Raw genomic sequence first — 24,480 nt, forward strand, 5'->3', positions numbered from 1 at the left:
AAGTGAAAATGAGTATTTCTGACTTGTGTTTTTTTCCCCCTGTCTTTTCACTCAGGAAGTAAGCAGGCATGCACAAACAAGAAGCAAAATGAATTGACCCCAACAAAATGAAATAGATTTTCACGGTTTGTTTCTTCTTCAGGGTGTGTGTGAGGGGAAAGGGATCACTGTCAGACTCCCAGAGATATTTTTTAGCTGTTCTACTTCATACACTCCATCGAAAAACTCAATTACATCAAGCCCTAATTGCAACTCTCAGGTACCCCTTCTTTCCCTCGCATGGGGCCATCCTGGGTTAAAATTGCTGTTTTCCTATTGCTTTTTTGAGGGAAGGGGCTGCTCACACCCAGACACCATCCCATACCGATTCCCTACAGTACAACACCTTGGGGAAAGGGTTGTTACAGATGTGTGCAGCTCCACACATGTGCACAGAAACTGTGCAGGGTGGAAGGAAGAACAAGAAATAATGAATCCCCCTGCACTCACTAACTCCAAACAAATAGACTGGAGTGGGAGTCTGATTTGCATTAGTTTGATTGAAGATGTAATTTGCTGCTGAATAAATGTGGTTGCATCCAAATCAAACCTTTAGTCCCTCAGACATTATAACTCTTTCCTTCCTTCCCTGAGGGTTCGCCAACCTTTAAGGCTGACCGAGGATGATGTATTACAAGAAGGAACGGCCTTAAGAGAAGGGCAAGTTTGGAATAGATATAAGGAAAGACTTCTCGTAAGGAAGAAAGGGATCTGAAGGGAAGGGCCCCCTGAACCGACCATGTCTGTGTCCCTTTGCATGATCTGTGCCCCAGCACAGCTGCAGCTTCCCACCTCGGAGCAGCCCTGGGAGCGCCGTGCTCACAGCCTCAATTTATGGGAGGGAAATCCATCACGAGGCATGAAAGCCTTTCATCCAGGGCAATTTGCTGCAGGACTTATAACTCGAGGTGCTGGGAGCCAAGAGGCAGGCAGGATTGGCGAGGAGGAGAGCTGCCTGCCTGCACGGAGGGAGGAGGGCTCCTTGACAGAGGTCTGTCGGGCAGAGGAGGCAATGGCCCCTCCCGGTTGTGATGGAGGGAAGGGGCAGAGCCGGCAGGCATCCCTGGTGCCATTTGTAACCCGGAGCCATCACTCAGAAGTAGGGACCGCAGCGTAGGGAGAGCTGAGGCCAGAGGAAGGGAGAACGGGAGAGATTGATTATCCCATAAATCAATGGCCGGGCACTCATTACAAAATAAACCACCAGGGCAAAGGTCAAGTGCTGTGTTATATCACCCAACCATCAGATTTATTCCCCGTTCGGGCGGTCGGTTCCCCCCTGCCATCTATCACGGGGAGCTCAGGCACACTCTGTCAGACACGGCCAGGCCCAGCCTGCAGGCAGCAGCACGAGGCTGAGATCCAGCAGACACAGCCAGGCAGGGCTGACATCTACCCTGTAGGGCCCACATGTCCCCCACGAACCTCCACTTCAGGTTGGCCATGGATGCGTGTGTCATTTGGTGCTGGGCTCCAGGCAATTCCGATCCCCCTGAGAGGACTGGCAGCTTCCCAGCATGACCCCGGGGTTTGCTGCAAGCCACTCCTGCACCAGCAGAGCCCTCTGTGCCCGCTTCAGTGCTCTGAGCTCTGCAGCCATACAGGGAGAGCTGTGCAGACCATCTCGTGGCACTCCACTGGAATTCAGCCTACAAAACTTCATTTTTTCCTCTCTTCTCATTCTAACTTTAGATTTTAAACACAGGCAGCAATGAGATGAATTCCTAGCAGCACTGTTCATCTGTTTCCCAGAAGCTGCTTGTCACTGACCGTGAGGAGCTTTTCAGTCTGGGTCCCAAAATATAAAACCCCTAAAATGGGCATTTTTCAGTCCCTCCCATTAATTAACAGAGAACAACGTTGGAGCCTCAGGATGCGTTCGCTGACACCCTCGGGGCAGCAGAGACATGGCAGGAGAAGAGGGGCAGCCATGGGCAGTGCCCCCACAGCCAGCACCCACTGCCATGGGGCACAGCACCATGTGGGGCTGTGGATGATGGGTGCCCCACTGGCGCAGACTGCTGTTCCGCACCCCTGCAGGATGGCACTCGTGCCAAAATGGTTGCTGTGCTTGGCACCAGCCTGGGAGTTTGTTTTTCTTTCCAGGAGCACGGAACATTTTGACTCCTATTTTAGCCTGTGTGGCAGCAGGGAGGGGAGGCTGCAGCACACGGCCCAGCCTATCCCACGTGAGCCTCAGGGTCACCACCACGCCAAGAGCACCGGCTCCAACAGGGCACCATGTCTGGGACAACACTGTGACCCAGTCAGGTCAGAAAAGCACAAGGAACCACGGCTATTCCACGGGTCTCTGCTCCCAGAGGGATGCAGCGAACTCTCAGGAAGTGCAGACAGAAGCATCTCCACCTGAGGCTGTACAGGTCTCAGGAGATCCTTTTCCCACTATGGAGTGGCTCCTCAGAGCACAGCACTCATCTCCAAGCTGGCACTGCTCTCCCCATCACTGCCCTGACCTTGGTGGGAAGGGGGTGAAGGCAGCCACCCCCCTCCCCCCGCACCTCTCAACAAACAGGGTGACAACACGTTATTCCAGGCACCAACTGCCTCACTCCTGGAGGCTTCTGCGAATCCCTTGGAGTCAGCAGTAAATTACTTTTAGGGCCTGGCACGTCTGCTCACCTCCCTCAGGGCGCTGGCCTGCACGGACATCCATCACTTCTATCGGTTGGCCCCGCTCCACACTCCTGATAGCGGTAATGAGCCGAGGTCGATGAGAGGCAGCTACCTGTCCTGGCCCTCCCCTCACTCCTCCTCCAGATTTGGACGTTGACATTTATCCTGGAAGAGGGAAAATGGAGAGGAGCCTCACCAGCTCCTGTAAAATGTCAGGACAGGAATGAGATCTTAGCAAACCGTAATATGCTATGCAAATCCTCAGAGGGTGACCGTGTGTTGCCAGGGCTTTTTATTCCCCTCCATGGTAATCAGACAGACAAGGATTAAAGAGTAGAGCAGCCACATAACTGCTGGTCCCTCTGCTTTACCATCACCGTGTGGAGATGGTATCTGAACATACGGCCCCAGGGCTCTGTAACAGAAAAACCTTCAGGGTTAGAGGAAGGTTTTGACGGAGCAGAAGAAAAAAGTACGAGCAGAAGAAGATGTTCTCCTAAAGGTGTTAGAGCTTCGCCTGCATCTCCAAAGATGCACCTCCATCCTTGTGCTGGTGTATGTGCCACGGGCTGTGGCTGTGCACAAGGCACGTGTGCATGCTGCCAGCAGTGAACAGCTCTGCGTATCTGAAAGCAACAGTGCTGCTCGGAGATGGGATGGGGAGGGACTGCGTGGCATCCAGGCGTGGAGCTCTGTCTCTTTACTACAACAATGTGCTTACTTGGCTTTTTCCTTCACCTTTTTCCCCCGCATCAAGAAAGCTCCATCACTTTCCTCCCCTGTAATGATGTTGACCTGATTAAAATTTTTATTGGATTCTACAAAATAATTTCATACATGCTGTTCCCTGGAGCCCTGCAGGGTGGAAAGAAGGTTGGGAAGAGAGAAAAGGAGAAGAGAGTATATTAAGAACGAGGTGGAGAAGGAAAATATTTTATTTTACTCTGAAATGATTTTTCCTGGATGAATAATAGATTAGAGAGCTCTCTTCTTTAAACAGCGCTCTTACAAGTGCCCCTGAAACATGCAGGCATGAAAAAGTCACCACTTGAGCATTTGGGGCCTCCTTCAGTAACAGCTGAAGGCAGGCATGGCCAGCAGGCTGAGATGGGCAGCCACACACCGCACCGCAGCCCCAGCCTGCCGTCCCTGTCCTAGCTGTGAGCAGCAGGATAAGCCCAGCATGCCAAAGGATTGCTCAGAACAGCCTGAGCCTCAGGGATGTTTGAGGCAAATAAAAACATGTGACAAAGGGCTTGGAAGTTGTGATTGCTTTGTGATTTTGGCATTTTTCAGCTGCTTTCCTTGCTCCCCATAGACAAAGTCCCAGTGCCTATGTTGCAAGCGTAAAAAGCCCTCTGCTGTTTTGCTCTGCTCCCTGGAAAGGAGTCAGGTCTTGGGCAGTTTGAGGAATGGCGCGGGCACGATTTAGTTACCCAGTTCCATTTTCATGTATTGAAATCAGACGACAACCCTTTGGCCCAGGGACTAACTGCTTCCTTTCCCATGAGACACTGCCACTTGTGATGGGCAGCTTTACACCCCAGTCCGCAGCACAACAGCAACAAAAAACCTTTCAGGGAGCTCAACGTTTGCTTTCGATGTCCTTCCCAGAGCACCCCCATAGGGCTGGCTTGTTTTGAAATGTAGTTTCCCTGGTGGATGCTTATGAAATACATTTTAGTGCTGTGCAGATGCCTCAGCAGATCACCTCCCTCTTTCACAGGGGCAGTAAGTCTGCAAACCACACCTGGTGCCGGCTGAATTTCGGGTGGGAGCAGGTGCAATCAGGTGAAACCAAGGAGAGGAATAAGGGACATCTCTCAGTGGGCACCACTCACGGCTAGCAGCTGAGATTACCTGTAAGCTTTGTGCTCCAGAGGTCATTCTCAAGGTCGCACTACTAGAAGTATTAAGGTTGTCTGGGTAACCTTTAATATATGTTTTGGAATAAGTCTGTGGGGTGAGGGTTGACATCTTCCCAGCACTGCGTTCTCTAACAATTGCTGTTTGACACTTCCCCACAGGTTCTCCTTTTCTTCCTAAGGCAAGCATTCCAATGAGCTCCAGATCAGAGCTGCTGCTCTGTAAGGGGCCTGCAGCCCCCCCAGGGGTTCCCCAAATTGTGCATTTCTCCAGCTTGCCCACTGGGACAGCACTGCTGTTTTATGTGGCATTCTCCACATGACTCTTTTGTTATAGAGTGGATTCAGAAGTGGCAGTGTTGTCCCCCAAAACACAGAACCCCACCATCCCACAGCTGGGGCTTTGGGATGCTCTGGCCCATCCTTCCTACTCCTTCCACCTCCCTCTGCAGCACTCAGACATCCTTCCCTGGGATTTCAGGCTTAATCCACCATTCATCACACCTTCACTTCAACTTTCCATACTCTGTCCTGTGCAGGCTGCTCCCAAACCAGAGCAGGGATCTGGAGCACACAAAGAGCCTTGCAACAGGAAGGGATCTGCAGCGCAGCAAGCAGCTAACAAATGTTACAGCAACAAAAGCCCAAGCTCTTGATAGAAATGACTTACAGCATTAAGTTGTGCCCATAGCCCGAGAAATGGAGGGCACCTGCAGCCAGCTACATTGTCCCACACCCAGAGCAAAATGGGCATTTCTTTGACTTTTATTTCCACACTTAAGACAGCAATAAAGAAGAGAAGAGTGAATACAAGGCCTCCCCAAGAGGCTAAGCACAGCAATTCACTGCGCAGCCAAACTGGAGCTCAACACAACATGGCAGCTGCTGCCACAGCCAGCAATGCCAGCTCTGCGCACAAAGAGGCAGCAGCTCCTGCGGCTGCACAGCTGCCTCCATCCCCATCTCCATCCCACTCAGCATCTCGGTAGGTGGACAAGAAATTAGGCACATTTATTTCTCACTGTGATGGGCAATAAAACAACCGACAGGCTCTAACAAAGCCTGCATCTTCCTGGAACTCCCAGTCCCATTTCTCACATGCGAGCCTCTCCACAGGGATGTTAAGAACTGATGACCTGTGCCCAGCCAGGATGCCAGTTCTCACCAGCCCTGCTGCCATCAGCCACCTCTCATGAGGAGGGTTTTGGCAGCTGGGGGCAGCAGGAGGCTGCAGTTGCACCGCACGCCTTCACAACAAGGCACGAGCCAGCATTCACCAAGCAGCGTGGCACTAACTGGGACCTCTGCACGAGGGAGGCTGGTGCTGTCACCACTTTGCCCTGGGTAACGAGGGCTTTAATCTCCAGTTTGTCAACCCAGCACCTTGCCAGAGCAAGGACTCATGTTTATCAAACCCAGCCTGGCAGCAGGGAGGAGGAACATCTGGCACAGCCTCCCTCTTCCCATCAGACATGTGCTCACCATTTTTTGTGGTTTCAACAGCTCTGCAGCTCCAGTCCTTATAATTACAATGAGAAACCTCATAGTCAACCACGGCACCTTGCAGCCAAGATACCAATGTGTTTCCAAATAAAAGCTTTGTGGCAAAAATCCTACATTTTTGTGGAGTCTCTGCTTTATTCCCATCCTCCCTAGCACCATTGTATTCACATGGTCTTCAATTATTTACAAGCACACAAAACACTCCAGCCCACTTTCTCCACTGGTATGAATCAGTGAGGTGCCAAACTAAATCAACAGAGCTACAAAGATTCGCTGTGGAGAAGAATCTGGCCTGCTCTCTCTGAAGACTCTCCTTCCCTCCACAGTACACATGCAAAAGGAGAGGATAAAAACAGCTTTCTTCATTCCCTGAGATTGCCAGCCACACGCCAGCATGCTAATGCCCACAGAGACCTGCTCCTCACTGCTGACCTACTTTCCATCCGTGTGCCTGCAACGCACTTCTTGTCTCCCCAGCAGCCCTACTGCTCACAGCAGCCATCCCCATGCCCAAAGCCCCGCAGCAGCACCGGGTGCAACCCCCATGGTGCGGTCCCTGGGTCCTACGATAACATCCACTGGCTTCAGCAACAGAGGAGCCCCCCTGGTTACTCAGCCAGCCCTTGGAGTTGGTATGGCAGCATCTCCAGTCTGTTCCCTCAAGGCTTTCCTCTGTTGTTTTCATTTGACAGCAGTTGCACACAGCACGGCCTCCTCCTGCCACAGTCTATCCGCTGCAGTTTGCCACCGCCCGCCATTTTGATTCACCTTGGCCAACAGAATCCCCACTGCACAGATCACAAATCAAAGCCCAATGCACTGCAATGGGTGTGGGGTGCTCCTCTGAAGCTGTAGGACAATCCTCAGTCAACCAGTGCCTTTTTAGGACTAATTAATCCCCACAGACACAATGGCAATCTGAACTCTCCACAAGAGCAATACAACTAACCTTTCAGAGACTTTGCAGGGCTTCGTGATCACACCAAATGCTGAAACTGACTTTTGAAATTAATTTTGTTATTTGCACCTTCGCTTAGAATCCAGAAGTAAAGAAGTTCATGAAAACATAATATGAGTGTAAAGAACAGGCCTGTTCTCTGGAGAGTTCTCTGGAGAGCCTCTTCACACACAGGCTGGAGAACCACGTGTGAAACCCAGGGCTGCCGGGCATCTCATTAAAAGACAGAGCTTCCACTTATGTCTGTTACCATCAGCAGTTCACAAACTGGGGCCACTCTGCTCAGAACCAGAAGGTTGGGGAAGTGCAAGAGAGAGATGACGAGCTGGGCTTCACTGCACCAAGCCTGCTTACTCATCCTCATATACCACCCCAGCAAGGAGATGTCACAAGGCCTCCATCATGATTGGAATCATAATATCCATGATTCACATGGAAGACTTTTTTTATACAAAGCACCGAGATAAAAATAAAAGGATGGGGAAAATCTGAAGAAACTTGTTTCATTCCCCACAAGATGGATAAACCGAGATGAATGTAAACAGCTCAACTTGACCCAAATATTTTTTTCGTTGCTGAGTAACCCTGCAAAAATGTTGTTATCTTGGTAGCATCTGTGGAGATTAGGTGGAAGAGAATTTTAAACAAACATTCAACTGTCCGTTGTTTGAGGAATTTCGGCCTGGCCACAGGCTCTCCAGACTGCTGCTTTTCCAACACCCTTGACGCCTTTCAGAAGAGAACAAACAAGTTAAGGGAGCAGGAAGCGTCCCTAACATTCCCAGCACATTAACATGCTGCTGACACGAAGGTTTACATGAAACAGTTGGTTTTACAGCTTTCCAAACTCTTCTGCACCCTAAGAGAAAGATGGGATGGCTCTGCAGGAAATACATGCTCGGGCCATGGCTGCTGCAGGCGGTGGGAGGAGGGGTAGTCACAGCAGATGGCTCTGAGCCATTTTGGGTGGCAGTAGGCACCGCCGAGGGCTTAGACTTACAGCCCACACCGGCTGCCATATGGTGCGGCAGTGGCTCAGCATCACGCAGGACCCAATTTATAGCATCCTCGAGGGCTGTGAGTACCACGCTACCCTCTTACTGCTCTCCATTAGTACAATCACTTGTTTTCCAAGCATCTTCCAGCACCACGCTACCATAATTATCGATTTTTTTTCTTCAGGTTTCTGCAGGTGGAGGGAGATCTGATAGATCAGATGAGAGAGTCAAGCGCGAGGTTTTAGTCTCTTCATGCTGCGGAGGTCAGGCAGGCCTGTCACTCCTTCCTTCCCTCCCTCCCACCCAGCAGATAGCACTATCTCAGCCACACAGATGCCTTCAGAGATCTCCTTGGACCCTGTTAAGCTGTGCAGCACTTTTGCTGCGTGAACGTCCCAGAGCTGGAAGCACGCAGCAGGTAAGACATGGCCTGTGACACAGGGAGCAGGTGGGCTGGGATGACCACAGCTCAGAGAACAGCAGCCCTTCCAGCAACCTCAGACCCAGCTGAAATTCTCCTGGAGTAACCAAGAGAAATGAGAGCAAGGAGAAAAGTCTTGGAAGGCGTGGGATGGACATGGCAGCATCACCGTGCTACCATAAGTGCCTGTTACACTGCAGCCACAGCTCAATTCCAGTGCTGTGGTGTGATGTGAGGGGATACTGCAGCCATAAGATAGAGCAATGGGTCCAGTCAAGAGCAGGGCAAAGTACATGATGTTCAGGATAAGAGATAGGACTGGCAGAATGATCTTTTGCAGCTCTGGTGCATTCAAATGTGGATGTGTAGCTCTCAGCTGCTACAGCAACCCTCTCCTCTACACACAAATCCTGCTTGCTCTGGCTGCTGCACACCTTCCCCTCCATGCTCCTGCCCCACTGTGACCAGTTTGGACAGACAGAAGATCCCAATTCCCTCTGCTTTAGGAGTAGTGGGAACAAAGGTATGGCACAATTAATCCCTCCAAGCTGGGGTGGTTTGTCAGAGTGCTCTGCTTCACTGAGACACAGAAAGAAGGGAGCAGGTGGGTAAGGGATGCGGTGTGACAGCAGTGTGACCCAACAGCCACCAGAGATGGGGAAACTGGAAACCTTCTCTTAAGCCAAGCAGGAAGGTCCTTCTGTGCTTGGACAGGGGAGGCTCTCAACTCCAACAGCATACTTTGTGAAACTCTGCAGCTCAAAACATTGTCTCAGTCACACACAGCTTCATGGGCTGGGCCTTTTGCCTTGAAAGAGCAACGCAGCTGCCTGAGGGTAGCTTGCACTCAGCTGCTGGAAGGAGCAGGTTGCCCTAAACCACTGATTTAACTCACAGCTGGGCCCAGCTATACAACTAAATATAAAATGCCATTTTCTCTTACAGGGTCCTTAAAACATCAGCTCAGTGCCAGCACTACAGCTCCTATCAGGGCTCTGAGTGAGGACAGTCATCCACGTCTGTGCTAGGCAACTGCAGTTGCATTTCTTGACTTCATGGAGAAACTGGGGTATTTTTAACATACTGAAAGAAACGGCCATTCAGCATCAGTTATTCAAACTCAATACAGAGGCTGTGCATTCTAACCAGTCCCATTGCACGTACAGCATCCATTAATGTCCTACCTCTCCTTCCATGGCAGCTTCTAGTCCTGGCCTGCTTTGCTTCCCAGCTCACAGCAGTTGTTTTTTAATCCTTCAGTGATGCATCTCCTCAACATGCACAACAACAGCCACAGCTGGGGAGCTTCCTGGAGGAAGTAATTACAGAAATTGAGCTCACCCAAGCAATTGAAAAAGCTGGTATCTCAGAGTTCCAATTTTTCTCTCTGCTACACTCAGGACCTGCATCAAATTGAAAGACCACTGACAACAGTCTTTGTTCTTCTCCAGTTGCTGCTTGAATCTTCACCAGTGTTGACAGCTCTACAGAGCTGATCCAGAAGCTCCAGTTCACCAAGGATCGACCAGTTCCATAATGAAGCTGTAATGGTTACACCAGTGTAGTGCTGAGCTTAGGAGCGTTTGACCCCGCAGCAATATTTCCAGCCCTGGGACACAAAGGCTTCTGTCTGATCGCAGCCTGCTAAAAGGCTTTGCCTTTTCTTACCTTACCTGGCAGCCAACACATCACAGCCAACTCCATAATCCCCCCAAGCAAAGCACGTCTCAGCAGTAACTTAATCTGAACTTGTACTTCAGCTCTCACAGCTAGCTCGAATGAAAATGAAAAGCAACTGATAAAGGAAAATCTACAAAGTGAAGTAGGTGGCGAGGGGACCAGAGGCAGAGCATGCAACTGGAAAGAGCAATGCCACAGCAGATCCAGCAGTGCAAACATTAATTGCTTTTTAATTATTCCAGTGCTTTTCTTCCGCAGTGGTTGGTAATTACAGGATTCCTGCCTGCCCTCCGGTGGCTAAGGAGGAGAGGAAAACCAAGAGTGTGTCAGCAGAGCAGGCCCAGGAACTGAGCCTTGTTTTACTCCTCAGTGGACAGCAGGAAGCTTCAGTTTCTAGCTGATACAATTGCAGGATTTGTTTCTGATTAGACATCTGGGTAGGAAAGAGCATACCCTGTTTAGCCCCAGGTTTGGTGATATTTCCGAGTCCCTAAAGAACCAAATCACCTTCCTCCTGCCCTGCTGCCCACCACATCCCAGCTTCAGCCACTTGCAGCTCTGGCAAAAGGGCCAGGCTGCTTCTCAGCACATCATCTGCTATCAAAACCCCTTACAACAAAGGTGGTTGTGCACACCTCTGGGCTGTTTGGAAACACGGAGAAGAGCCCAGGTTAGGCAAGCACAGCCTGATGAGCATGGCAGCTCTGATGCTGGGTGTCTGGCTGCACAGCCACCACCGGGTACCACTCACCAGTGCTATCTGACAGTACTCCCATGGCCCCCAGCCTCTCTTGCAATAGCTCAGAGCCAGCACTAGGCAGCAGGTGAAACACTCAGACCTTCAGCAGATCTCCGACATGGAAATCTCACCTAGAACTATGTGAGAACTGACAGATGCATGTTGTGAACAGGCAGATAAGCTGTTGAGAAAGACCTGTGCTTAACTTTCTGGTTCAGATATTTTCTCTTCCATCCACTCCAGATTCTACTCAGACACTTTAGAAACAAATATTCAAAGATATCATGATCAAAGTGAGAAGAGGAGGAGGGCAAAGGCAAGAGCACAAGAGTTCCATTAGTGGGAAGTCAGAATTCAGCTATATTCCTTACATAAGACAAAGGTGAGATAAAAGCTCTGCAAGGAAAACAACATGGGATCATAGCAGCATTAACTTCCTAAACATCTGTAAGAGAAAACACGTTCATGGTTTGCATAAAAGAAAGGGCACCAATTCAGCAGTTTTCTTCTGATAGGTTGATGGGAATTTGAAGCAGCCTCCCCACAACTCCAGTTATTTCCAGATGTTAAAGGTCCCAGAACAGCTTCTGCTCTTTCCTAGCTCAAATACAAGCACTCAGACACCTGCCTGGGGAGCAGCCTGCTCTCAGTATAGCAGAACACCCTGTAGCAGGAAGGGAGTAGGACAAGTAGCCAGCAGACCTGAGCACACTTTGTTGTACAAGGAGAGAAGGCTTCCATCTGCACAGCAATCCCACTGGGGCAGCTCAATGCTAGCACGGACATGTTAGCAGCCCTAAGATTTCAGACTCAATTACTGAGAATGCAAAAGAGGTCTAACATCTGAGACACCCGAGCCTCCTTAGGTGCTCGTAACCCAAAGACCATAAAGAACATCTTTCATCATCCCTGTTGCTCAGGAAGCTCTAAAAAAGAAACAGCCACTAAGGAGCTTGTGACAGTGACTGTATCCACCAGCAAGTCAGAGCGGCTCTGTTCACACACACTACAGCACGATGTACCTTTTTTTAGGATGGGGTAACCTCCCTCCTCTCATTTTCCCTAAGGCAGGAGGCAACTGGCCCAAGCATCAAACCCCCCTGGCCTCAAGCCCCCAGCTTGAGGCGTGAGGAGAGTTCCCTCTGCCCCAGCTTTGGAGTCTGCATGCTGCACTACTAGCCAGGTGCTGACCCTAAGACTCCTCACTGAAGATGCTAAACATTGGTGATCCCAAAGCAGCCACAGGAGCCCTATAAGCAAACAGTCTTAGCCAAGTCTCCTCCAGTTGGGCAGGAACTGGTGCTGATTCCACAAGGCTATTTTTGCTGGCATCGTTGTTACAGTGCCAGAAAGCAGCTCATGTATTCAGTGGGAGCTCACAGGACAGAAACTGTGCAAATTGCATCTCATCCTGTCTTCCCACCCAAGCCCCTTAATGGGAGAAAAAAAGCACCAACCTTTCTAATATAGAAGAAAATAACTTGTGCTACGGGAGCAGAGAGAAGCTCACCATCCACTTGGTCAACAGCCAACAGCTGCTGAACAGAGGTGGGAAGATTTGGGAGCGTACACTGTTGGTGCCCACAAGGAGATAGCCAGGCATGTTGTGAGCAAGGGGAGACTGAAACTTAGGCTTCCACATGGCTGGACCAAACCTTCCCATGGAAGAGCAAAAGGCAACTCCCCCAAAGCCTGCAGCAGCACTTTATCCACAACCACCGTGCTATCTGGCCACTAGGGTGTGACAAAACCTATCAAGGGTACACAGATAACCACACCGTTGCCATTTTGGTGCTAAGAAGCAACAAGCAATTTGGGAACCAGGAGTGAGAAAGGCTTCAGTGGCAATGGTCAACGCATACCTCGTATATCTGCAGACAAGAAGCTCATGTTCCTTTGCACTCTGCTCTGTTCCCCAAGGACCCAATTCCAAGCCCTCCAAAAAAATCAATGAGATAACAAGGAGATGAGTTGCAGCCAATATGGATTTGTCAAGAGCAAATCACATCAAGCCAATCTACCTTCCTCTTGTAACAGGCTTTCAGCACAGACAGCACTACCTGTCAAACATCTCAGCTTCAGAAAGGCTTTTGACACTGTCCTGCCTGCTGTTCCCATAAGCTAGGGAAATACAGTCTTAAAAGAAACTGTGGCAGGACAGGTATAAAACTGCTCAGATAACCACGTGCAGAGGGCAGATACCAGCAGCCTCCTCTGCCACAAAGGAAGGACTTGCTGATTTAAGGATTTTGCAGAGGTCTGTCATGTCCCTGCTCTGTCCAAGGCTTTTGCTACTGACCTGGATGATGGAGCAAAAACCAAACTTACTAAATGTGCAAGTGACATGAAAGTGGGAAGAAGTTCAGGTACTTTCAGAAGACAGGATTAGACTGATGAGATTTTGGTAGCTTGAGACAGCCTGAACTTCATCCTCTCTTCAGGCAGATACAGGGGCCATGATTTTTTTTCCTCAAGCAGGAATTATCAGCCTGTCTAAGAACAAGAAAACAAGTTTTCAGGGACTACTGCTTCACTAGTCTTGCGTATCAGAAGCTATTGATGCTGCAAGGGGTCTGGCACCTCTTGTTCTTGACCCCACGACAGCAGTGCCTAAGGTCCACACAAAACTGGCAGCACATTGTATTAGGCTGGCAAGTATCCAGGGCATCCCTTCCCAAGCTGCCTGCAAACAGAATCAATATCAAGCTCAAAGGGCACTGAGAAGGATCAGAAAACATGAATTCTCAACCCAGACTGCTCTTTATCTACTGCATCACTGTCACCTCGTTGTAACTGGCATATTCACCATCCCCTCTGAGAACAGCAGGGAAGGTGTTCCTACACCAGCAGCACATCATGCTAATGATGACAGCTGAGCACATTACTAGATCTGACCGCTGTGCACGCCACACATGTTTCATAATGTTGTCCCAACTGCCTGAAGGCTTTTCCATCACCAGCTGCACCTGATTCTGCTGTCAGGTGTTCTTCCTCTCCTCTGCTTGCCATCTTAACCTACAATCACTGCAAGACCAGGCTTGTGACCGGAAGCAATCAAAGCACAAATCCCTTGCAAAAATAATGACCCAGACATGGCACTTTCTGGAAAGCCAAGCCCTTGCAATGTGCTATATTTCTAGCTTTTGGGGCTAGAAATCCATTTGCAGCCATTGTAACCTCTGGGCTTTCCTCTCTGACCTCCAAACCTGCATTTGGTTATCTTGGCACAAGCTGCTAAGGAAGAAGACCTTGCAGCCCTGGGAACCCTTATGTTCCAGGTAAGTTCGTTTACTGCCTGAGTAAGAAAGCAGAGCTTCCGTATAAGTGACATTTATTTTCCCCAAAAGAGTTGCTTTCGGCAGCCAATTGCATAGAAGATTGTAAAATAGCAGTGGATTGATTTGGCTCCTATAGAGGTGACTGATGGGAACATGATCCAACAGCTAAGGCAGAGGAATAGATGGCAGTGCCCCCCATAGCTGCTTTTGTAGAATGGCACTTCCCTCACCTGTAATGAGGGAATCCTTCACCACACTCCTTGTCTGTACATCTCCTGGGGGTACAATACTTGTTTGCCACGTGCTCCAAGAACCCTGAATGGAAAACAGATGCTTGAAAGGAAAGCAGGACAGGTAGGATGTGGAAGGAGTCGGTGTTGCACTTCAGGTTCAGAAGCATCCAGTCAGCAGGCAAAACCCTTTTCACTGCTGTGCACATGAGCAATGGGTATTGACAAGGCAGATTACACAGAACATCACCCAGACCATGGGCTCTTACTATCCAGTGGAGCATGATTGAATGCTGTCTCATTCCATGATAAAGTCAGGAATAAAGTATCGAAGCAGAAATCAGTGTGACTTGGGGTCATTCCAGGGCAGCTCTCTTCATTGCAAAGGGCAAGACGATCTGTGCATAGGGAGCTTGACTAAGTTTAAAGAAAGGTCATGGGAAGAGACAAAGCATAAGATGAACTGGCTCGTATTTATTAGACACCACAAAGACAGGAGCAAGATCAAGCCATCAAAGGCATTAACATCTCTGTGGTCAGCATGAAACTATGAGGATCTGCCATCTTACTGGTACATCCCATGGGCTGTATGCGCCCATCTCAACATCCCTCCAGGCTAAGGAGAAACACAGCATCTGACACCCTTGTATCAGCCAAGCGAGGCCCTGCAGCCTGACACTGCATTTCCTCCTTCAGGAGAGCCCGGTTATTACTGCTGCGCTCTTAACATTACCAGAAAGCCTATGAAGTTTGTAATTGGACTATCATCACTCCCGTCACTCACATGGATGCCAGTACCACAAGGGCTGCCTCGATCCTTTCCAAGATGAGCCTGCAGCTAGCAGGCCACAATGGAAGCTGAATGTAAGATAGAAAATATGTAAATTCACCACAAAAATTGTATTTTGAGTGCTGAAAGCCAGCGGTTAGTGATGTTATTGGCACAGTCAGTTCAGTTCTTAGCTTACACCTCCTTGCATCTCTTGTTGCCTTTAAGCTACCATGTCAGAGAACCTGTGATCAACGCTTTCCATTAACACTGGGATCTCAGATCACCCCAGCCTGCAAACAGTGCCAGCACCTCAGTTATTCACACCTTCCCTCACCTCTCAGCTAGACTGCAGCAGTGTGACAGGCCTTACCTTGAAGCCCGCAGCGCGCAGGGAGCTCAGCTGCAACACGTTCTGCATTCCTAACTGCCGGGTAATCCTGTTAGCACCACCACAGCAGGCTGGTGTCCTGCCTACAGAGATCTAGGAGAAATCAGACTCACAGCCTCGGCCTTCATTTCCCCACGGACCCCCTGGCAGATCTAAGGCTGCCTTCCAGGATGCAGCGCTGGCCACGGCGTGCTCAATCATCACAGAGCACCACTGTGCCTCACACAAGGGCTCTCATCCACACGCAGCAGCCAGCCCAGCCCCCCGGTGAACACAAGTCATCATAAACTTACCTGCTGCAAACAGCTGGGCGTCTTTGGGCTACCTAATCTGACAGAAATGCACCACGGAATGTGGATGTAATGGAAATTCCTTGGAACATGGAGCTGTGCTGCAGGCGCTTAACTCTGGAAGGATACTGAAGCACCCAGCCCCTGACACATTCACTGTAATGTGCAACTCAAGGGTGCCCAGAATCGCACCCTGAGAGCACAGGAAGCTCTGGCTACTGACAGCACTAAGAGCAGAGAGCTGGCATGCTCTTGGTCAGCCTGATCATCCGTTTTATGTTAGCATGGCAGCTGCTCGGTCCAGCTGGAACAGGACAAATGTTAGACACATGAAAAGGAGAAGTGGGCTCTCCAATTCTGGCAATGACTGTCGTGGCATAAAGTAACAGAGATTCTGTTTGTGCTTCTGCTGAGATCATACAATTCCCCTATGGCTTAGTTTCCTCATCTGTAAAGACAAGGATAACTCTGCTCACCTATCAATCTGGTATTTGCATCACTGAGAAGAATAAAGGTCTGGTCCCACGAGGTTCTGATTCACTCTGCTGAAGGTGTCACATTCTTTTAAGACAAGTTAATGGGAGTTCTGGTAAAGAGCAATCTACTTTGTTTGGATGTGCTAGAAGACATGACTTACAAAGAAAGGCAGTCTCAATGCCTCATCTTGCAGATTCCCAAACATCACTGTGGGCCTTTTCCTTGCCTGCCTTGGCCAATTTCCACCATGAGCTGGACTGCCTTACTAGCTTCTCATCAAGGCATCTCCACACACTCCAAGCTCATCCCAGACTACATAAGCACCAGCCGGTGAAGGCAGAGAGCCATTAGTACTGCAGCACTATATTGCTGCTGTCTGCGCCGGAATTAATGCACCTCAGACACAGCACAATGAAAATATTGACTTTCTAGCTAATCAAACCAGATTCCATGAAAGCTACAACTTCAAACCTCAAAAAAATATCCATCAAGGATTCATAAATATTTGAAAGTGCCAGACTGATTGCATCTGGATTACTGCAGCGGGAGGGGCTGAGGTCAGGCTGAGAAGGAGATGGACTAGACAGCTTCTTAGACCTTGATGTCATGCATCTCCCTGCACCACTAGGGCTGCACAGACCTTGGCCTCAGATGAAAGATGACAACTATATCCCAGAACTATGTTATCTATGCTGGTGCATCTCTACTGATCTCGGTGCACCCAGCTTGCAAGTAGGAGCACTATCCCAGCTGCGAGGACTGTGAAGGAAACTGGAAGCCTAAGAACTTGATTGCTCAGTTTCTGATTGTGGAATCAGAATACAAAACCAACCAGTAGAATTTGGGTGCATGTGACTTCCCTCTCAAGTCTCCAGCCTCGTCAGCAAGGTTAGCGTGATCTAGTGGGGTGGGGGCAAAGGGGGAGAAGAAGAAGAAAAAAGACAAAAACCCTGCTTCCTTGTTTTTCAAGGAAAACAAAATCCAGACAAATGTGCAAGATCTGACAAGTCAAGATGCATTCAAGATACTTCACCCCACAGAAAAACTCCCACTTTTTAGAATCACAGACTCAGAGTGGTTCGAGTTGGAAGGGACACAAAAGGCCATCCAGTGCCACTCCCCTGCAGTAAACAGGGACACCTACAGCTCCATCAGGCTGCTCAGAAAAGAAACACACATAAAAGAAAATTCAACTGCTAATTCTAGCTTAGAGGAAAGAGGGATTTTCTCTCTCTCTTTTTCGAAATTTTTAGTTTTAAAGAAGAAATAAATAACTTCAGCTGAGCTGCAAAAGGCAGTTTGCAAAGCCATTTCAGGCTGCCCTTGTCCTCCAAGTCTCTGGAGCCACATTCGTATGCAAGAGAACATGGAGAGAACATAACACAAAGTCCTCTCTTGTGAACAGTATATTCATCTCTTACAGCCAAGCGGAGAAACAAATCTTACCCTGAAACACAACACTCTCCTTCATTAGCAACTGATGTGGGAAGAGAGTCCCAGATGAGCTGGAGCTGCCACATTCCTGAAAGGACTATGCTGACACAAACCAGATGGGGACTGAGGCGGGTAAGTGGGGAAAAAAGGGGTCCGGAGGCAGAAGCTAACTCTTATCTGGGGCAGAAGGTGAAGATGCCAGCTCTGGCTGGGCAAAGCAGCTGTCTGCCCATCCAGTACGTGGTGCCTGATGGTCTCCAGGGAAAGACAGGAGGAGGTTCATGAAGAGAAGGATGTTCCTAAATCAGTTCACAGTAATGCCGACCTCAACCTCCAAAATTGTTTTAAATTCTTCCCAAATCCCATTTAGATGCATTAAAGATCATCTGCAAGGTTCTGAAGCTAAAAGTTACATTTTCAAGCTCCTTCCTTGGATCAGTCCGCAGCACTGGGTACGGGGGTCCCAGAAAGGAGCAGTTCCACGCTGATGCACAGTGCTGATCTCCTCACAATATGCTTCATGCTTCAGTGACATCAGCTTAACCCCAAATAATAATGCCAGAAGCGTGAGGCAGGGCTGCAATTGGGCTCTGGACATTTGCAGTGCCAGAGCCTGGGGGTCCCATGCTACCAGCAAGCATGCACAGGCTACCCTGCCCTCCTCACCAGGTCAGGTTCTTCTCCACCACACTGCCCACACTACACATCACTTCTTGCCATCATCCACACTCCTAAGGGTGCAATTGTTTCTTCCCATGAAACAGAGGCCAAGGCTGAAATTTACTCTTCAGTTTAAGTAATAGTCACTTTACTAAAAAAAAAAAAAGGACTGTACTCTGCATTTGTTCATGTAAATCAATGGCATGCTAGCAGATGTACCATATATCCCCCAAAGTGCATGTGTCAGTGTATTTCTTTCTTCAGAGATCATTAATGGCTCATGACCAAGGTCGGGAGTCAAGTCTAAGACCTTGCTGCGGATATCAAGGAGAGCCTTTGCAGTGACACAGAGCACAACCTGCCCGGCTAATAGACTCGCAGGAACTCCATTCCCAGACCTCATCCATCCCCCAGCTTATAAATAATAAATTGCCATTTTAAAGCTGCTCTCTAGGAAGAACTTCCTGAGCCCTTTCCCACCCTTGGAGACTGTAAACATAGAGAAGGCTGAAACACACAGCGGATTAAAATCACTGCGATTAAAATTACTTCAACTCGAGAATAAAAGCAAAGCACAGTGCCAAAGTCTCCTGGACAAACAGAGGCTGAGGCTGAGCCTCGAGGAGCCCCCAGCGGGAAGGGCCCCCCATCACCACGGGGACAAGGCTGGCACCACGCTCCACACTGCTCCACACTCCCCATCTCCTCTGAGGCTCCGGAGCAGATGGTGGGCTGCGAGCACAAGGAAGCAGAGACTGGTGAAATGCTGCATGTAAATAAGGCTGCCAAACACTCTTGTTGTGACTCGGCAGCAGTCGGGGAAGGCTATTAAGGAGCTGCTGCAGGCAAACGGTTAGCCAGCAGTAATGAGCAGGCTACGAGTGACTGATTCCATGTCAAGGTTGGGCGGTATCGATCAGAGATGTACGGCTGCAGCCCTGCCACTTCAGAAAAGATGCGAGCTGATGGATCACTTGCAAGGCCCACATCCACACGGAAAGGCACGGGAGCACGGCGTCCTCAGGGAGCAGGGCAGCACCGTGACTTTGGAGCCATCCTAAGGTGCAGACTTCTGTTCCCAGAAGCAAATTAGGATACTCCTTTTGTGGCTGTTCCATGTGCATGTTTTTATCACTAGTGTGTCCGGAAGAAGCAGAAAAGTGGGATAACATTTCCCCAAAGGGCTTTTTTTCTTAGCATGGCTACAGCAGCATGACAGTGTTCAAGGAGAGAGGAGCAGGAACAACATCCCTTTGGATCACATCATCCAGGTGAGAAGCAGACAGGTTGGGGCTGCAAAGGGAGACCATCCCTCGGTCAAGAGGGGACGTCCCCACTCCTGGTGCTACCTGGAGCACCACATCCCAGCTCAGCTTGTATGGCCTGGGGGAGGACGTACTGAGATGAAGGATCTGCCCTGGATCAGTTGTGAGAGCAGTCACCAGTGGCTATGGATTTCCCTGGGTGTCCTGTACCTCCCTGCTCTTTCATCCCTGCTTGGCTCACACCCTCATGGCTATGGATCTCCTGCACCACTCTGCTCTTCCATCCTTCCCTAGCTCACACCCTCGTACTGCCTGAGAAGACTAGCAACAGTCACAGCTCAAGCACTATTTAAAGGCTGCCTTGAGGACTAGAAGTTAATTTTAAAACTAACTGACCTAAGCTCTCTGCCATACTACCTCAGGAGGAGACTGGAAGGGTGGGAGCACTGCTAATGCTTGCCTAAAGAGCATGTGTTTTACCTCCCAGCTCTTATTTCTCATTATTAATGTCAAGGTTTTTTAACAAAATTTGTCTTGGTCAATTAACTCAGGCAGGGTTGCTTGTAACATTCCAAATAAAGCCAGCCACATCCTGCGCTCAGAAAGATGAGCGAGCAGCTCAGGAAGCAGGGGAATGACAAGGGCAAGGCATGACTCACAGCAGCACCAGGCCGAGGACGCCCAGGCACCAGCAGCTCCCACTTCCCCACACACTGAGGGTAGGACCTCCCGCTGTCAGGGAAGATGAAAAGCCTGTTTGGAAGAATATTTGCCCAACAGATTTATCACAATAAAAGCATGTTACAATTCACAAAGATGCTTGTGGCAAAATAAAAATAGAAGAGGAGTCTCCTTCTCATAGGAAGATGTTACTTATGCATCAAAATGCCTCCTTTGTATGCGCTGATTTGTACCAAATTCAATCACAACTCGAGTCAGACACGCTGCTGCCATTAGAGCAACCCAGCACCCTTGCACTTAGATAAGAATTGCATTGTGGAAAGGAGTGCTGATGCACACTTCTCACTAGTTACTCCTGCTCTGCAGTGGGACCCTTCTTCTCCTTGACTGGTTGGTCATTGCTGTTTAATTGGAAGGCAGCGACCACCAGCATGTCTGCAACGGCTGCTCCATCCCTGGAGTTGTTCAAGGCCGGGTTGGATGGGGCCCTGGGTGGAACTAGATATGGAGGTTGGCAGCCCAGCATGGTGGCAGGGGGGTTGGAGCTTGGTGATCCTTGAGATCCCTTCCAACCTGAGCCATTCTATGGTAATTCTATGTAAGAAATACACAAGCACACCTGGATGAATCCTTCAGTGCTGAATGAGCCCCATTCCCTTCCACACAGGATTCAGGTGGGCCCCAGCTGCAAAGCATTGCTCCTATATCAAAGTACCAAAACGTCAGTCTCAAGAACTCCATATGCAAAAGAAAGGATTAGTTCCAGGGAAATGTGGTCAGCCCGAAATGAAGCTTTGACTATTAGAATTACACCTCAGCTGAAACAAACTCTCAAATTCAGCTCAAATTCAATGTGCTCACAGAAGCTGCATTTTCACAGAAATAGAAGCGATTGCACAAATAGTGAGGAAAGATTTCCAAAAGTCACCATCTGAACTCCCCACTGTTCCTGAGGAGCACACTCACAGTGTATTTTTTGCCAGAGGAATTGTAGCACATGTCATTTCCAACAAGAACACGCACAGAGCTCACCTGCACCTCAAGTTGGGAACACGGACAGCACAGGCACCCCCCAACGGTGCCTGGAGCTAGCACTGCCTCCAGCCTCCCTGCAGGCCTTCCTCAGCACATCAGCTGCTAATGAAGAGTTGGTAATGAGCACTCCTGGGGGACGGGCCCACGGCTGCGTGGGCAGGCAGAGCTGGCTGCCCTGTCACCTGTGCTGCCAGATGCAGAGGGACAACTCTTGTGCGTCCACCGAAGTGCTGGGTCTCGGTGTGGCAGCTCTCTGCAGCCTGGCCATCTCTGTGATGCTTACCCCATGCCAAGAGCAAACCCACACACAACTGGATCAGCAAAACATTGGTAAAAGGGCAGCTCCTATCTGCACCAGAAACACATGAAAGCTGCAGCTGATGATAACAAAATGCCAATCTCTGACCCAGAAGCATGGAAAGATTACTGCTTTGATTTACAATACAAACTAGAAAGTGAAGAAAAGCTAGACTGATTTCTAATCATTCATGGAGTTTTGAATTTGTTTGCCCTTCATTCAAAAACAAGGGAATCATACACAGCTGAGCTGCTGCTGGGCAGACCCGAAAGGTAAGCTGGTATACAGGCAATCTCACACCTGTTTTTAAGAAGGGTAGAAAGGACAACCAACACGTCAGCCTCACCTCTGAGCTGGGCAATATCTTGGAGCAGATCCTCCTGGAAGCTATGCTATGGCAGGTGAGAGGGAGGGAGCTGCTATGAGACAGCTATCAAGGGCAGGTCCTCCTTACCAACACAGCGCCCTTCTATGATGGCATAACAGCAGCCACTGATGTCATCTACCTGGATTTCAGTAAGGCCTTTGACACAGTCCCCCACAGCACCCCTCTCTCACAACTGGAAAGATGGATTTGATGCGTGGACTGTTCAACGGATGAGGAACTGGCTGTGAGATTGTACCCAGAGAGTGGTGGTCAATGGCTCAGTGTCCGGGTGGAGATCAGTGATGAGTGGGGGTCAGCTTGGCACCGGTGCTCTTTAATTTCTTCATCAATGACACTGGCAGTGGCACGGAGGGCACCCTCAGCAGTTTGCAGATGACACCAAGCTGTGTGGTGTGGTGACACATCTGAGGGACAGCCAAAGACAGCAAAGTTTCAGACTGACCTTTCCATAGCAAATCCAGCTTTGGGCTGCCCCTGGCTAGCCAGCTCGTGGCAGCACAGCCCATCACACTGGCCACCAGCAACCAGGCAGGTCCCTGCCCCTGTGCCTTGGGGCACAGCAGCTCATCTCACAGACCTAGTGAGAAAGTGAGCATAGCCCTCCAACCCAGTGGTACGGACAAGAGCAGCCTCCCAGGCTAGCATGGGTTTCTCTGTGATGTCAAGAGCTGCAGATCAGAAACAGGATCGATACCACACTCTCCTGCAAAACCAGCTCTGCACTGAGGTTACTGAATTGACGCTGACTAGAAACAGAAGTAAACCTGACCCCATTGATTTTCATTTTCCAAGCAAAAGCAGAGTCGGGAGACTAGTGGTGCCAAGAGTGAAAGACTAATTTGGCAGCAGGGTTAATAATTATTTCATACTTAATATCCATGTTCTTGATCCCGCTGAGATTCAAGATTTCTCTGGGCCTGCATATTTGTGTAAAGTTTTGCATGCATTTAAATGACTGTGGGATCTAAACCCAAGTTGTTACTAAGTACTAGGTAAGCAAATTTGCTTAATAGGATTTTTAATTTGCCATTATCCTTTTAAAATGTATTTGTTCTCTGCTAAATAGTAATAAATTAGCCTAACAGCAACCATTCATATTTCTTTAGCATCTTGGAGGCTTCTCAATATGTTTTACCAACCGCGGCAGCCCAGTGAGGCCAAATCAACTGACACGGGTAGATGTCACAGGACCTGGTCAGAAGATGGGCTCTTTAGTGCAGAAAGCCTGAATTGCTCACTAACGTGTTCAGAAATGTATTTTCAATTCCAAGCAGGAGGGGAGAGGTGCAGGAGCTGCACGACAAGAGTTTAGCCTGCTGATAGGAAGAAATCTTTCAGCAGATTTTTCTGCCCTGCCCACCCATCCTCTCCCCACTCTCACACCCCAGGAAACTGAGAAACACAGAACAAACCCAATCCTTTTAGAGAAGCCGATGCAGCCTCACACACCTGAACTTTGGCACACAGGGACTCAGCTTGGTGCCTTCACTGTGCTCACACCAGTGCTCCAGTTGCCTGCCCAGCACTACAGCAGCTCCTCACCACTCAGAGATGCAGCAGAGCCCTATGCACAGCCCAGGCCTGCCGGCATCTGGCACTGGTTTCAACAGCCAAGGACCAACAGTGACTACAAACCTTTTATCCTGGGGTTTACCCGCTTCTCAGAGCTCCATCCTACCTCCCATTCCTTTCCCAAGCCCAGAAGGGTGTTAGCCTACAGGAGGCTGAAGAGGTGGCAGACACCCACCTCTGAACCCTCTCCATTTTGGCACTCCCTTGTTTCCCACAGCACATATCACAACCCCATGCAATGCCCAGAGAGGCAGAAGGGCTGGGCCAGGCTGAAGCAGGAAAGCCATGCTACCTCTCCTTCCAACAGCCACGTCCCAGCCACATCACTCTTCCCTCTCTCTCCACCAAACCAAGCTGTTCATCAGAGTGTAGCTGAATGGTAATGAAGCACTTGGTGGAAATAGATTTTTTGTTCCGCCTGGTTGTGGACTGCTGGAGACAGAGGTCATTAGCTATGCATCACCAGTAAGCAGCCGTTTCCTCATTAGCAGGCCTCTCGTCTTCTCCATCCACCTACATCATTGGTTCAAAGGAGCGTGCCCAGCCATTATAGCCCTCAGTAGAAGCTCAGCATAATTGGCCTAGGAGAAATATAGGTTAAGAGCATGAACAGCTCTGCAGCTAACACGGTTTTGCCAAGTCATGATTTTGTGAGTTCAGGGAATTGCCTGCCCTCAGGTCCTGGAGTCTTAGGCACAGCACTTCACCTGCCTGTCTGGATCTGCTGAAGATGGGCTGCTTCTAATCCTCACAGCTACAGGAGGAAAGAGCCGCTCCTCGAAGGGCTGCCAGCCGGATGGATAACGTTACACTTCCTTTTCTTTAATTCTTTGAGACACATCACCTGAGATACTGGCAAGGACATCTTGCAGCCT

General features: G+C 49.5%; 2 long non-coding RNA genes across 2 annotated transcripts in view; both read right to left on the reverse strand.

The window, feature by feature from the left end:
- LOC116216190 overlaps positions 1-10,847 on the reverse strand; it is a 24,965-nt gene extending 14,118 nt beyond the window's left edge. The window contains exon 1 of the long non-coding RNA XR_004161018.1: positions 9,603-10,847. This is a non-coding gene — a long non-coding RNA (uncharacterized LOC116216190). The remainder of the gene's footprint in view (positions 1-9,602) is intronic.
- Positions 10,848-16,791: 5,944 nt separating this feature from the next.
- On the reverse strand, positions 16,792-23,169 carry LOC109369582. Its single transcript, XR_002118791.2, has 4 exons — positions 21,345-23,169; positions 20,932-21,013; positions 20,291-20,384; positions 16,792-19,749 (listed from the first exon to the last, which is right to left on the reverse strand). It is a non-coding gene; the product is annotated as an uncharacterized LOC109369582 (long non-coding RNA).
- Between the last annotated feature and the right edge of the window lie 1,311 nt (positions 23,170-24,480).

Source organism: Meleagris gallopavo, chromosome 12 (genome assembly GCF_000146605.3).
Source record: "Meleagris gallopavo isolate NT-WF06-2002-E0010 breed Aviagen turkey brand Nicholas breeding stock chromosome 12, Turkey_5.1, whole genome shotgun sequence".
NCBI lineage: Eukaryota > Metazoa > Chordata > Aves > Galliformes > Phasianidae > Meleagris > Meleagris gallopavo.